The sequence below is a fragment of the Neofelis nebulosa genome, chromosome 3 (assembly GCF_028018385.1).
Source record: "Neofelis nebulosa isolate mNeoNeb1 chromosome 3, mNeoNeb1.pri, whole genome shotgun sequence".
NCBI lineage: Eukaryota > Metazoa > Chordata > Mammalia > Carnivora > Felidae > Neofelis > Neofelis nebulosa.
Genome location: NC_080784.1, coordinates 176,271,017 through 176,285,032, shown reverse-complemented (window position 1 = coordinate 176,285,032; position 14,016 = coordinate 176,271,017). Strand labels below are relative to the sequence as shown.

The 14,016-nt window shown below is 38.6% G+C and overlaps 1 long non-coding RNA gene across 1 annotated transcript in view; it reads right to left on the bottom strand.

The window, feature by feature from the left end:
- Positions 1 to 2,279: 2,279 nt before the first annotated feature.
- LOC131507709 (uncharacterized) overlaps positions 2,280 to 14,016 on the bottom strand; it is a 32,811-nt gene continuing 21,074 nt past the window's right edge. Inside the window, exons 3-4 of the long non-coding RNA XR_009259640.1 lie at positions 7,822 to 7,971; positions 2,280 to 2,384 (exon numbers count right to left, since the gene is read on the bottom strand). This is a non-coding gene — a long non-coding RNA (uncharacterized LOC131507709). The remainder of the gene's footprint in view (positions 2,385 to 7,821; positions 7,972 to 14,016) is intronic.

Sequence of the window (14,016 nt, the reverse complement as noted above, 5' to 3'; positions counted from 1 at the left end):
CTGGTCATAACACTTTCATCAGTCGATTAACACATAAACTTGCTTTATGTATGTTTCTGTTTAAAGACATTATTCAATATACGTTGTTACTTCAATAATCACAGCCAATAGCACTATAACTCTGCCTGAGGGAAACTCATCTAACACAAGTATTTTCTCCAAGAGGCACATCACAGGCTTCTCCCTAGCATAGGAACACTAGACAGTATTTCAGCACTGTGCTTGGGGGCCACTTTAAACAGCAAAATCACCAACAAAAAGAAAAGACAAAATGTGCAAAAAAACAAAACAAAACAAAACAAAACAACTAAGCTAAATACACCATGAAAAGGACATTTGTTTTCAGTGCGAGAGCTGGAACACGAAGGCAGAATGTCACCTTGTTCAACCTCAGCTGGGAACGTCTGTGTCAGGCAACTCAAAGTTTTCATCACTCTGCACATATCTGGAAAGCCTGAAAGTGCTGGGAGCCCTGGCTTGGAGGTTACAAACAGATTTCAGGGAGAAGACAAGTGTGCAAGCAGGGTTTCTGCAAATAATGAGGACTGACCGCATTTAAGACGCATGGGTATTAAGATGTTAGTGGGTGCAAACCCGGGAGGCAATCTTCGCTTCATTGATGAGAGTGCACTGTTGAAAGCTCTTTTCATTCCTATTTGTACTCAGAATTAGGAAAGCTCCAAATGCTTGCAGGAATCCACACATCTTCTATCAGGGTATATTGCAGATGGTTCCCAGGAAACCAGCTCTGAACGGGTGATTTGCAGCCGGTTTACTGGGAAGTGTTCCTGGGATCAACCCCTGTAGGGAAATGAAGGCAGTGGATTTGGGTACAAGGGGACACTGAAGTGACTGAAATGAAGTCACAGTGAATCACGGCAGGGGTGGGGCTGAAGCTCAAATGACCTCAGAGTTGCCCCCACATTAAGGCCGAGGAGCTGGGCTTTCGTAACTCCCCCAATGGCAAGTCACTAGACGCAGGCTGTCCCTCAGAAGGCACAGTGACTTTACGTGCGATGATGATCTTCAACAGATGACAATTCCCAAAAAAGACCAAGCTGCATGAAGTCACCATGATCATTCCCAGGAGCTGGAGGGAGGGGTTCCCCGTCATGGAAAGAGAATATAGGCAGCGCGTACCTCCCTATCACCCCCTAAACTGTGCCAAGCACAAGAGGGTGTTTCCAATGATGTATCTGGGGACAGCCTCAATGAGGTTTTAAACAGGCATGGAACTAACTGTAGTGGCAGAATGACGGACCCCAAAGATGTCTACTCCCCATCCTCAGAACTTGGGACTGTGTTGCTTTACATGGCAAAAGAAACTGTGCACACAGGATTACAGTTAAGGACCTTGAGATGAAGTGGTTTTCTTGAATTATGCAGGTATATTCAATGCATCCATATGACTTCTTAAGAGCAGAGAAACTTCACAGGCTGCACATATGCAGAGATATAACAATATGAGAAGCACTCCATCTGTTCTTGCTGACATTGAGGATGGAAGAAGGGGGCCACGAGCCAAGGAACGTGGGCAGGCTTCTAGAAGGTGGAAAAGCCAAAGAAATGGATTTCCATCTAGAGCCTCTAGACAGGACTCAGCCCCGAATTTTAGCCTAGAAGACGCACGTTGGACTTTTGACCTATAGAACTATGAGAGAGTGTATGTGCATTGTTTAAGCCACCAAGTATGCGGTGATTTGTGACAGCAGCAATAGAGAGCTAATTCACTACCTATCAATATAGTGACAGTGGCTCCACATACGGAGAGAAAAGGGAGGCATCTGAGTGTTCCAAGCGACTGACTGAATCTGCAAGGATTTCCCAGCCAGCGGCGGAAGCCATTACAACAGCTTCAACTACTGTTGATCACTTTCCAGGTGATGTCTTCTTTTTTTCTTCACTGTTTTATCTCAGTGTATGCCTCTGGACCCATTTGTTTCCTTTATGTTTTCACTCCTTGAATTGCTCACTACTGAACCTCACAACTGCACAATTGTACACAATTATAAATTAATCCTGTAGCCCCGAAATTCTGTGTGATTCACAACCAGGCAGCTTGGCCCAGCCTAACAGCTGTGCCTTCAGGAAGGCGAGAAAACCAAAACATCTTTTCTGTCACTCTTCATGCCCGTTCATCTCCCCTGAGAGGGAACATTTCCCCAAGTCCACTGGTAAAATACAAGCAAGCGTGCAATTCCATTACTTACCCAGGAACATGCCTACCTACTCTGGGTCTGACCTTGAACTTGGTGAAGGAGGGAAAATGGTGAACAAGAAAGATTCAGTCCTCACCTCAGAGAACTTGGAGTTTGGTGAGGAGTATAGCAAGAATTCATTTTAATGCAGTGTATTTATGTTCATTGATAGAGAAATACAGGCTCCTGTATGACTATATGGAAGAAACAGTGTTAGACGGTCAGGGAACACTTCTCTGGAGAATTGGCTCTGAAACTGAGACCTGAAGAATGTAGAGAAATTAGCTAGACAAATGGATTTAAGAACAAAGCATGCTCCAGATCAACAGAACGTGGATACTGCAGAGGCAACAGCGAAAATCACTGCCATTTACTGTACGTTTGCAGTATGTGAGGTCTTACGCTGAAGTGCTTTACATACATGATTTCATTTCATCATCAGAACAACCCAGTGAGGTATTATCAATCGCATTTTCCAGATAGAAAAACTAAGGAACATTGAGTTTATAGATCTTGCCCGAAACAATGTTGGTAGTAAGTAGTTGAAAATAGACTTGCATCCAAAAAGTCTGGCCCTAGAATTCCTACAATTCCCTTAGAACCCTGCACTGTCTCTTGCTCAGTCCCAAGCAAGCGATCCAGTGACTCATTCCAGGAACTGAAAGAAGTTCCAGATGCTTGGAGCTAAGGTGACAGGGGCAGGCATGTAGATTTAGGAGCAGCAGAAAATGAAGTAGAACTTAGTATTTACCACCAGATCATAATGTATATGCCCAATATGCAAGATTTCATCAGTTTTGGATAAGGGTTCGGAAGCTGCGGGATTCCGTGAAAAGGGCATAGTCTTTGGTGTCAAACAGACCAAGTCCCAATTCTCCCACTTCTACTTCTGTGCTGAGCAGTTTAGGTTCCTTAAACTCCCTGTACATTTCCCCCTATGCTCCCATCTGTGACTTGGAGCTTATAATAGATACATGAAGGAGTTGTGAGGACTGCATGGTGTAAAGTACATAAGTGTCTGGCATACAGTGAGGAGGTACTTAAATGTTCAGTATTTCCCCTTCCTCATCCCTACGGGAAGGAGCAGAGCAGACTGTCTAAATACCTCTGTACGGTTCAGCCAACAAAGAGCAAGAAGTTGAACAAAAATGGATCCTGACCCACAAATTTTAAATTGCACTTGATTTGGGTCCAAACTTCATATTTTGTTGAACCAAACTGTAAACACCAAGGACAGTGTGGTATGGAGGCAGGCCAGTGGAGCAGAAATCAGAAATGTCAGTGTTTGTGTTCTCTCCACCACAAGTGACTATGGTGCCCCCTTCTCTGAGCCTCAGCCTCCTCAGCTGAAACAAGAGCAGGTGGCTCTTGGTGGCCTCTGTGTACCATTCAGCCTGAGCTTCGAGCTCCCTCAGTGCTTCGAGCATCTGAGCAGGAACAGGACTAGAAAGTCAAATTGATCTCTGAAGTAGGCCAGGATTCCCAGGTTAAACAAACAAACAAAAGATGTGTAGGGATGGATGGATGGATGGATAGATGATAGAAAGATAGATAGATGATGATAGATAGATAGATAGATAGATAGATAGATAGATAGATAGATAGATAGATAGATGATAGAGATAGAGATCTTAAATACCTTAACAAAAAAGGGGTATATAACAAATATCTTATTGGGAGATGCAGAGAAGCAATGTAGGAAGGATATAAAATGCTGGGGTTCTGATGTAAGACAGACATACATTCTAATTTTCTCTCTGTTGTTTGCTGAATCTGTCACCCAAAGTAAATAATTACCTCTTTAACTTTGTCTCTTCATCTGTAAAATGGAAATGATAACCTTGTTTCATAGACTTGTATTCAAATTAAAGGGTGTTTACAGCTTCAGTTCACTTTTCATCCTCCATGAGAAAAATAAAAATCGACTCAGCCCATCGCTCCACGGAAAGTTAAATACCCCTTCGTTTTTGCTCCCACTACACAGGGTGTACACAATGCCTCATCAAAGCATTTATTTTTCGAGCCACCTCCTATGTGAGCGCTGTCCTCCGTATTGGGCTTCTTGAGGACAGAGACTGTCATATTCACATGTATGTCTAAAGAGGGGCACTCAGATTGGCACTCAGCACGTGGTGATTTTTCAATGAATGTTGGTTATTCAAATAAATAAAATGAAAATTAAAACAATGAAATTGCACGTTTTGTCCACACTAGATGCTGAAGATTTTTAAGAGATATATACACTTAATGCAGGCAAGTGCACATGAGCTGAATCAACCTTTCTTGAAATCAACTAAGTAATACATCTCAAGAGTCTTAAACCTCTGTACCCTTTGATCCAGTAATTCTACTCTGAGGGCTCCAACCAGTGGAGATACTAGGCTATTGGCCAGGTAGAAGGCAATGGATGGGGAAAAGAGACTAAGTAAATACACCAAAGTATGAATAGCACCATTTCTGAGTGGTAGAGGGATTAAAAGTGATTTTAATTCTCCATTTGATACATTGCTGTATTTTCCAAGGCTTAATGGTCATGTAAAACTCTTATAGGAGGATTATAATGTACTTTTATAGTTCTAAGAGACATTTTTACAAATTTAAATATATAACTCTAAATATATTAAAAAGATGTTCATCTTCCTCAAATACATAAGCTGCTTTTATTTACCCTGATACTCAACATAGCGCCTTGCATCTTGTAGATACCCTACAAGTTCATTACACATATATATGATTTTACATGAGTGTATCTACTTGGGGCCTTAATTAATCTATCTTCACTCTCTAAATTTAGAAGTGTCACTTGTATTTTTCTTCTGGTCATTTAATTGCCAGAGACATGCAAGTGTCAGCAGATCTATCGTTCTCCAAAACAGGTTAATGCTCCAGTTAAATGCTGTCCAGATAGTTTTTATTAAAAAGTAGCACAGTTCTCCCCATGAGGTTTCAGCATCACATGCCAGGAGGAACAGAAAAGCTAACTAGGTTGCAAGGATTTGTTGGAGGGTCTGATCATTGCTGTGTTATTGCTGAGGTAGACACAAATGAAGTGCTTAAGTAAAACGTCATTATTGTGGCCCTTCTCTCTTAATGGAGTTCTTTGAGACCAAAACATCTGGCTATAGTTCTTTTCTTTGTTTAAAAAAAAAAAGGCCAGCGTTGGGGTGCCTGGGTGGCTCATTCGGTTGAGGGGCCAACTCTTGTTATCAGCTCAGGTCATGATCTCACAGTTTGTGAGTTTAAGCCCCACGTTGAGCTCCACGCTGACAACGCAAAGCCTGTTTAGGATTCTCTCCCTCTCTCTCTGTCCCTCCCCCACTCATACTCTCTTTCTCCCTCTCTCTCAAAATAAATAAACTTAAAAAAAAAGACCAGTGTTTACTTGGCCAAAATTTTTACTGGGTAAAGATGCCAGTCTCTCAATAGAATTGGCCATCATTGCATATTTTTAAATAGTCATGTTGTAAAACTTTTCCTGTGTCATCTCAAGACCTCCTCCTGGAGTTTATTACATCAAATACCCAAATTCTTATATTTCCATAAGACTTTGACTATATTCTTATCCCCCTCAGACCCCAATATGATAAAAATCATTCCTGCTCCATTATTCTTTTGGGCTGATTCTGCTTCTCTCATTTCCTAAAGTGTCAATGTCTTAAAACACGTAGCTCACACTTGGCTGGAAAAATTTCGCACACTTCCTCCAGTCCCCCAGCTTACTCCAACTTCTGATTTCTACTCTTGCTTTCTACTCTGATGAAATTATGTTCTTGAAAATCTCCCATGAATTCTTGCTACCAAAGCCGCGGCTCCTTTCCATTCTTCAACTTCCTCGCCTTCTCTGTTTTCTGTTGTTTGTTCTATCTTATTAAAAATCACTTCTTTTCACTTCAATGCTTGGCAGGGTAGGATGTCAATGACCAAGGAACTGGGATTTTGCCCATGCCCCCAGTTCTTTATCAGTATCAAGCAATAGTTTGAAAGTGCATTTAACTTTGTAAAATGTTCACACAAGTTAAACGTAAGTATGTTTTTACTGAAATATGGAAAATGAAACACGTGCAGGAAAGTCTGTCTTTATACCCTGTCCTCCACACCAACTCATCCCATTCCTCCTCATGTAAATAACCTGGTGAGTCTCTTCCAGTGCTTTTTCTGTGTATCCAAATCGATATATGGGTATGTAAACAGAAATAGACATCGTATAAACATAAACGATACACACACAGTTTTTGCCAACAAATGAGCTCATGTGTGTATTTTTTCTGAAACCCGTCTGTTGCTTTAAAAGTAAAAGGAAGAGATACTAAGGGTGGGAAGGAGAGTAGCATGAAGAGTAGGGAGACACAAAGGTGGACAGATGGCTTGCCTTTAGGCTTAAAATATCTCATGAATACACAGGCATATTTCATGTCCATGACACATAAAGCTTCTTAAATTTAGCAACGCAAGATTAAGAGCAGAATCTTGGATTTTGATTTCGTTTTTAATAGTCGTTTTGTTGCTAATGTTGAGAATGAAACCACAGAGAGCTTAATTTGAGGGCCATCAATAAAATTCAATTTCAGTTTTTATTAGGAACTTGGGAAAGAAGGAATTATTTCTACATGACTTAATTTTAATAGTTGGTTTTGGTTTTCAAAAGGTATGAGGTTGAAAGTAGTTACAGTCAAGGAATAGAAAGAGAGCAGCTTAATTTGAGTGTTTTTTTGTTTTTTTGTTTTTTTTTTTGTTTTCACATTCTGGCTACACTGACCAAGGTGATTGGATTACACGGTCTACTCAGATGCTGTAAATATCTTTACATGAGGTAAGCCTTTCCCTAGCACAGTGGTAACATGCCTTAAACAAAGTATTAAAAGCTTTGAACAAGGTGGCATCTGAGTATAATGAGGTTTACTAGTTTTCTAGAAAAATGAAACACCTTTTGAAGTGACTTTTAGAAGATGAAGAAAGATTTGTACTACACAGAAGAGGCTTTCAGTGTTTGGGTTAAAAAGAACTCCGGTTCAAAAGACTTCAGGGGATTTTTCTATGAACTAAATGGTTAGAGATTGGTATCTCGTCACGCACCCTGTTGAAAAAGGAAAAGGTTATAGAAGGGCAGATATTAGAAAGGGCAAGGGAATTTCAAACAAGAATAAGCAACATTCTATTATTGCAGATATAGTCATTGCCAAAGAACTGGAGCTATCATTAATCATGTTACATTGAAAGAATGAACAATTGATTTGGAGATGATTGGTAGCTATCACCTGTAAAGACTAGAAAAGAGAGATTTAAATAAAACACTTTACGATAAAGATCCAAAAGTGAAAAATACCTTAGAATTGAGGGACACTCAAGGAAGAGATAAAGAATGCATTAATACATGTTTATTGAGAGGTTGAGGACTTTGGTAAGGGCTTGAAGACTTTCGACAGCCTAACCTTCAGATGCATGCAGTGAAAAGATTACTTAAGCAAGATAGCATTGATTGATATTTTTTCTCACACTTATTCCTGTTAATGGGGCTAAAAGACATTAGTAATTAATAACCTCAAGATTGATAATTCTCATTTTAATCACTGATGTTGATCATCACACATACTGGGAGCATTAAAGAAACGTGGCAAACATTTACTTTGAGTTTTAATGATGGGCTGTTTGCAAGGTTTTACAAGGCAAATGCTTGGGGGCTATTTATCTCTTCTCAGGTAAGGCCCCAGCTGCTGCATGAATACTAACACGAATTCTCAAAATGAACCGGTGGACTTTCCACAGGTGCGGTTACCTAAAGAAGAAATATGACACATACTCATTTTCTTTGAAATAAAAAGACGACATTTTTAAAACCAAGAAGCCTTACACTACCTAATCACTTATCACTGTCCAATTAAAATGCAATTCAGAAAACATTTTGAATAAATTAAAATACCTAAGTGCAAACAGACACCTCTTGAAACCTGGGATCCTACACGTATATTGTCCCACCCACTCTCATCCAAGATTCTTACTATATCAGTCTAGGGCTTTATGCTGGTGAGCGTGTGCTTACATATTCTTCCAGGAGATTTCAATATGGATGCATCTCATCACCACAACCAAATGAAAACTACTCTTTCAATGCTTCAGTAAAGGGTAATTGAAAAGAAATCAAAAGGCCTCAGTGTATGATCATGGTGCAGTTCACACACTTACCATCTATACTGATTTTTGTTTAGCCTTCTACAACCAGAAGCTCTCTTTCCAGGGGCAACCTCTTCCTCCCACTTTGTATGCCCTGAATCCTATTATTTCTTTATTCCTCTCCTCTTGGCCACAGGAGTGGTCACATGACCCAGCCCTGTCCAAGCGTTTATCCTATTCCTCTGGCCAAAGTGACTCAAAATGGGGCAGAGAAAGTACTCTCCAGGATTTTCTGCCCCAGCCGCTAAGACGGGCAAGTGTTCCTTTTTCCACTGCGGATGTTAAGCTGGTAGAATGTGTCCAACCTGCTATGTGATTGCTTAAATTCTTTGGCTTATTTTCTTCACCTATAGAATTGAAACAATGGCATCCACCATGTCTGTACACGAAAGCATTGAGACATAACATTTAAGCTCACATACATCCCTCCAAAATAAATATTTAATTCAGACAGTAAGTCATCCGAACTAATTATTTAGTATTATATAAAAATGTCTTAATTTCTTAATCCTTAAGGAGTTATTCCATTGTCATGTAAATAGTGCTCATCAGCAAACAAAGCAAAAACCTCAATCTATTTATAAACCAATAATTAATAACAATGAATAATTCATTCTTCAGCCACTGAATAGTTTAATCACGTTATTAGTTATGTCTTAATAGCCCTTTCCTCCAATATTAAAATTGTATTTTAAAACTTCTAATTTCCTGGTACAATGCGTATCAGTCACTCTCAAATTTATCAATCACCTGGTAATCATATAAAATGCAGATTAGGATTCAACAGGTCAGGGTGGGGCCTGAGATATGGTATCTCTTTTTTTTCTGGCTTTATTGAGCTATAATTCATATATAACATTGTGTAACTTTAAGGTGAACAATGTAATATGATACACGTATATACTGTGGAATGATTACCATGACAGGGTTAGTTAACATCTTCATCACATAATTCACATAATTACCTTTGTGTGTAATTGTGTGTATGTGTGTGCATGTGTGTGGTGGTTAGAACACCCAGGGCACCTGGGTGGCTCAGTCAGTTAAGCTTCCAGCTTCGGCTCAGGTCATGATCTCGCAGTTCACGAGTTCGAACTCCTGCATCGGGCTCCCTGCTGTCAGTGTGGAGCCTGCTTCAAATCCTCGGTCCCCCTCTCTCTCTGCCCCTTCTCCACATGTGCTCTCTTTTTCTCTCTCTCAAAAAATAAATAGACATTAAAAAAATAAGATTTACTCTTTTCAAGGGAGGCAACCCATAAAGGACTCTTAAATACAGAGAAAAAACTGAGGGTTGCTGGAGGGGAGGCGGCAGGGGGGATGGGCTGGATGGGCTAGATGGGCGATGGCCATCAAGAAGGGTATTTGTTGGGATGAAAACTGGGTGTTACATGTAAGTGATGAATCACTAAGTTGTAGTCCTGAAACTGATACTACATATATGTTAACTAACTTGAATTTAAATAAATTAAATAAATAATTGATTTACTCTCTTAACACTTTTTTTTTTTTTGTTAATATACAGTGTAATATTAGTTTCAGGTGTATAATATAGTGATTCAGCACATCCATGCAACACCTGGTGCTCATCACAAGTGCCATCCTTAACCCACATCACTGATTTCACCCATCCCCCCACCCACTTCCCCTCTGATAACCATCAGTTTGTTCCCTCTAGTTAAGAGTCTGTTTCTTGGTTTGCACCCCCCTCTCTTTTCTTCCCCTTTGCTCATTTGTTTCGTTTCTTAAATTCCACATCTGAGTGAAATCAGATGGTATTTGTCTTGTCATTAGTTTTGAGCAATTTGATTATGATGTGCTTTGATGTGGTTTTCTTTGTTTCTTCTGCTTGGGGTTTTTGAGATTCTTGGATCTGTGCTTCTATAATTTTCATCAAATATGGGAAGTTTTCATCCACAGTTTATTCAAATGATTTTTTTCTTATTTTTTTCTGTTTTCTTTTTTTTAAATTTAAATCCAAGTTAGTTAACAATACTTTTTGAGTATATAATAGCATTTTTAACTGTTGTCACCATGCAGTACATTAGATTCCCAGAACTTATCTTCTAATTGGAAGTCTGTGCCCTTTGATCAACATCTCCCCATTACCCCTACCCCCCAGCCCCAGCAATCAGTGTTCCGCTCTCTCTCCCCTTCTATGAATTTGACATTTTTAGGTTCTACATGAAAGCGAGATCACACAGTACTTGTCCTTCTCTGTCTGACTTATTTCATATATGCATATAACACAACTTCTTTATCCATTCACCCATTGATAGACACGTAGGTCGTTTCCGTGTCTTGGCTATTGTGAGTGACGCTGCAGTGACTATGGGGTTGCAGACATCTCTTCAAGATAGTGATTTCATTTCCTTCAGGTATATTCTCAGATGTACAATTGCTAGATCATGTGGTGGGCCTCTTTTTACATTTTTGAGGAACCTCCATACTAATTTCCATAGTAGCTATAGCAATTTACACTCTCATCAACAGTGCACAAGGGCTCCCTATTCTCCACATTCTCCCCCAGTTCTTGTTATCTCTTGTCTTTTTGATAATAGATATCCAAACAGGTAGGAGGGGATGTCTCAGTTTGATTTGCACTTCCCTCATGATTAGTGATGTCAAGCACCTTTTCATGCACCCGTTGGTGATTTTCATGCCTCCTTTGGAAAAAATGTCTATTCAGGCCCTCTGCCCATTTTTCAATCAGATTATTTTGGGTTTTTGCTATTGAGTTGTATAAGCTCATTATATATTTTGTACATTAACTTCTCATCAGATAGGTGGTTTACAAGTATTTCCAACAAACTCTAGATGACAGGTGTATACCTGGGCTGCAGACCAGCTTCGAGCATCAAGGAGCTAGAACAAAACCCTCAGATCAATATAAATACAAATTAAATTAGTTTAGTTGGGAGTTGAAGATTGAAGACATAGCCTTATTTTTCTTATTAAAAAAAATGTGATTGTGACAAATGGTTCTCTGGGCTTTTGTCTCCTCATCTTAGATGAAAATATTGAAATTTGTTATACAAAAAAACATAAGCATACAGTGGGTACTTAAGAAATTATTGATTGACTGACATTGGAAAATACCATAGAATCACATCTTGGGATTTTTAAGGACTTACTATTCTAAGTGAAAAGGCTGGGCATTTTTTATTAGGTAATTATTGTAGAGCTTCCAGATTTATATTCAATCTTCATTTTCACATAATAGTCAATTTGACAAATATATATATATATATAAGATCCTGTCATTTTCAATGAAGAATTGAGCCTATAATTAAATGTTGTTCACAGTTCAGTGACCTAGGGTTCATACTGAAAAGACAAGTTAAAATGGTAGGTAAACAATGAAACACATTTCTGACCAAGCGACTTCATGAAAATATACACTGGAATATGATTGTCAGTTAAGGTGGCTTCTTAAAGGCAGCCTGCATTAGAATAGGGTGTGCATTTCCTTCCCATGTCTTGCAGTGCTGGTGCAGAATAGTAAACATATCATTTTAATATAAAATAGACATCCTGGTTCAAAAGTGGCAGCATAGAGTTGACTCTTGAAGCCAGAAGACATTGAAATATACTGAGAGGCAACATTTCACCAAGAAATGCACAAAGTTCATCAAATTTCAGTCATGAAATTTCAGCTAAGAATATTCCTTCTTAGCATAAAAGATTTTGACATTCTCTGTTTAACAGATTTTAAAGTGAGAGTAATTTAGTGTATCTCAGATAATATTAGAGTAATCGATGGATCGGGTTTCCTTGTTCCAAGGTAGAATACCAAGTATTCAGTTGAGTTGTTGATGATGGATTGATTTGACCCAGACTTAAGGATATCCCTAAAAAAGCAAAATAATAAGATCAACGTTTCCCAGGGTGGTTTCTTTTTTGTTGTTTTTTGTTGTTGGTTTTTTTTTGGTCGTTCCTTGATCAACTAAGTCGATTTTGGCTTTTAGTTACTAATCAATATTCCACTAATGCCTGTTATAACAATTCAAAAAGACTTAACAGAACCTCATAAGAGTCAGTTTGGTTAATTCCCACCCCCCCCCCCCACATAGGTAAATGTGACAAATGTATTTTTATTTAGTGACACCTGAGGTGGGTTAGGATTTTTTAAGTTTATGGGCAGGCTTTTTTAAGAGACCTGAGTGAGAATTTCAAGCTAACGGCAACATTTCCATGAAGTATATCTCTAAACAAAAGAAAAATCTGACAGTTGTTTTGAAATCAGCATACCATGTTAAGTTTAACACACATTCCAGCACAAAGCTGGTCATTCCATGACAAGTTTAGAAAGAATTACCCACATGGTATAGATGAACATTTGTCCATTCAGCTTCAAGATAGCTCTCAACGTCTGTAGAAATCATTTTTTTTTTCACTGAAAAAAAAAAAACCATCAGGTGTTACATGGCACAATTATTTGTGACATTGTCGGGGATCCTTTTATTTTTGCTATATATTGCCTCATAATTGCAATTTTGAAAGTGGATTACTGAGTTGAAAGGGCAGAAAAGTTGAAGGAGTGAGTTTATGAGTTGAGCTCTGTGTGGAAACCTCCCTTGGGTAGCTCAGCATCCAGCAGTATATAGCATACATAGATTAATGATTTGAGTTAGAATAATATGACTTGTTATTTAAGTACAAGGATAAATAATGAACACTACCACGTTTCCCAATCCATAAAAAACCTAACCCTTTAAATTTTTTAAAGTAGCTATATAGCAGATAAAAACTTTTTTTTTTTTTTCTGTTCTTTTCTCAATCCTTTTACTGTTACGTTGTTGTCTAAAGGTTGGAAGTAGATTTCTGAATCTTTTGGAAGTTTCTTGGTTGAGGTTATCCCATGTAGAGTTTCATTATCTTGGCAGGAAAACAAACATAAGGCAGATAACATTTGAGGCATTTAGCACTACACCTGGCACATAGCATCCATTTAGCATTTGTAAAATTATGTATGGTATGCTACATAATTTCTTCATTTGATATTATACTAATCAGAGACATTTTTCATGTAAAATAAAATGTTTTTAATCACCAACACAGAAAAATGGGTCTTTAGGCCAAACTTCATGGTGATTGCAAAATATTTAGATTATTTAAAATACTGATGAAGAAGCTCAATCTTTTCCCCTTTTAGCAGATGTGAGATTTTCAAGATAGCTCTAGTGGTAAGAACTGGGGGCCTACTTCAACGCACATGTGCTGAAATGTTCTGTTTCCCAGCTTTATAATTAGAGATTATTTCACAGTGATTTTCAGCATAGATAAAATTTAGCTCACTTAAGATATGACAGCCATCATCTCTTATTTTCATTAAACATGCTCTAGAGCGGGTGGTTATAGAAATAAGATAGGAATTAGCATCTGAAAGTTTAAAGATGATTGCAAAATCTCTTCCTTAGAAAATTATGGGTTTCCCTTGGCTTAGCTTTCCTAAAATAAATCAGGATTGCTCCAAGTGGCAGCCTCTGCTGCCTGATGTATCACATTTGAGCGTTCATCTACATCCACAAAATAGAAGTCTGACTTCAGTTGTTCCAAAATATAAGCTGTGTCTCGCTCTTGAGATGTAGGGACAATTGGCTGAGTGTGTCACCAAAGCCCATATGCCCCTGCATAATTTGCCCACTTTTCC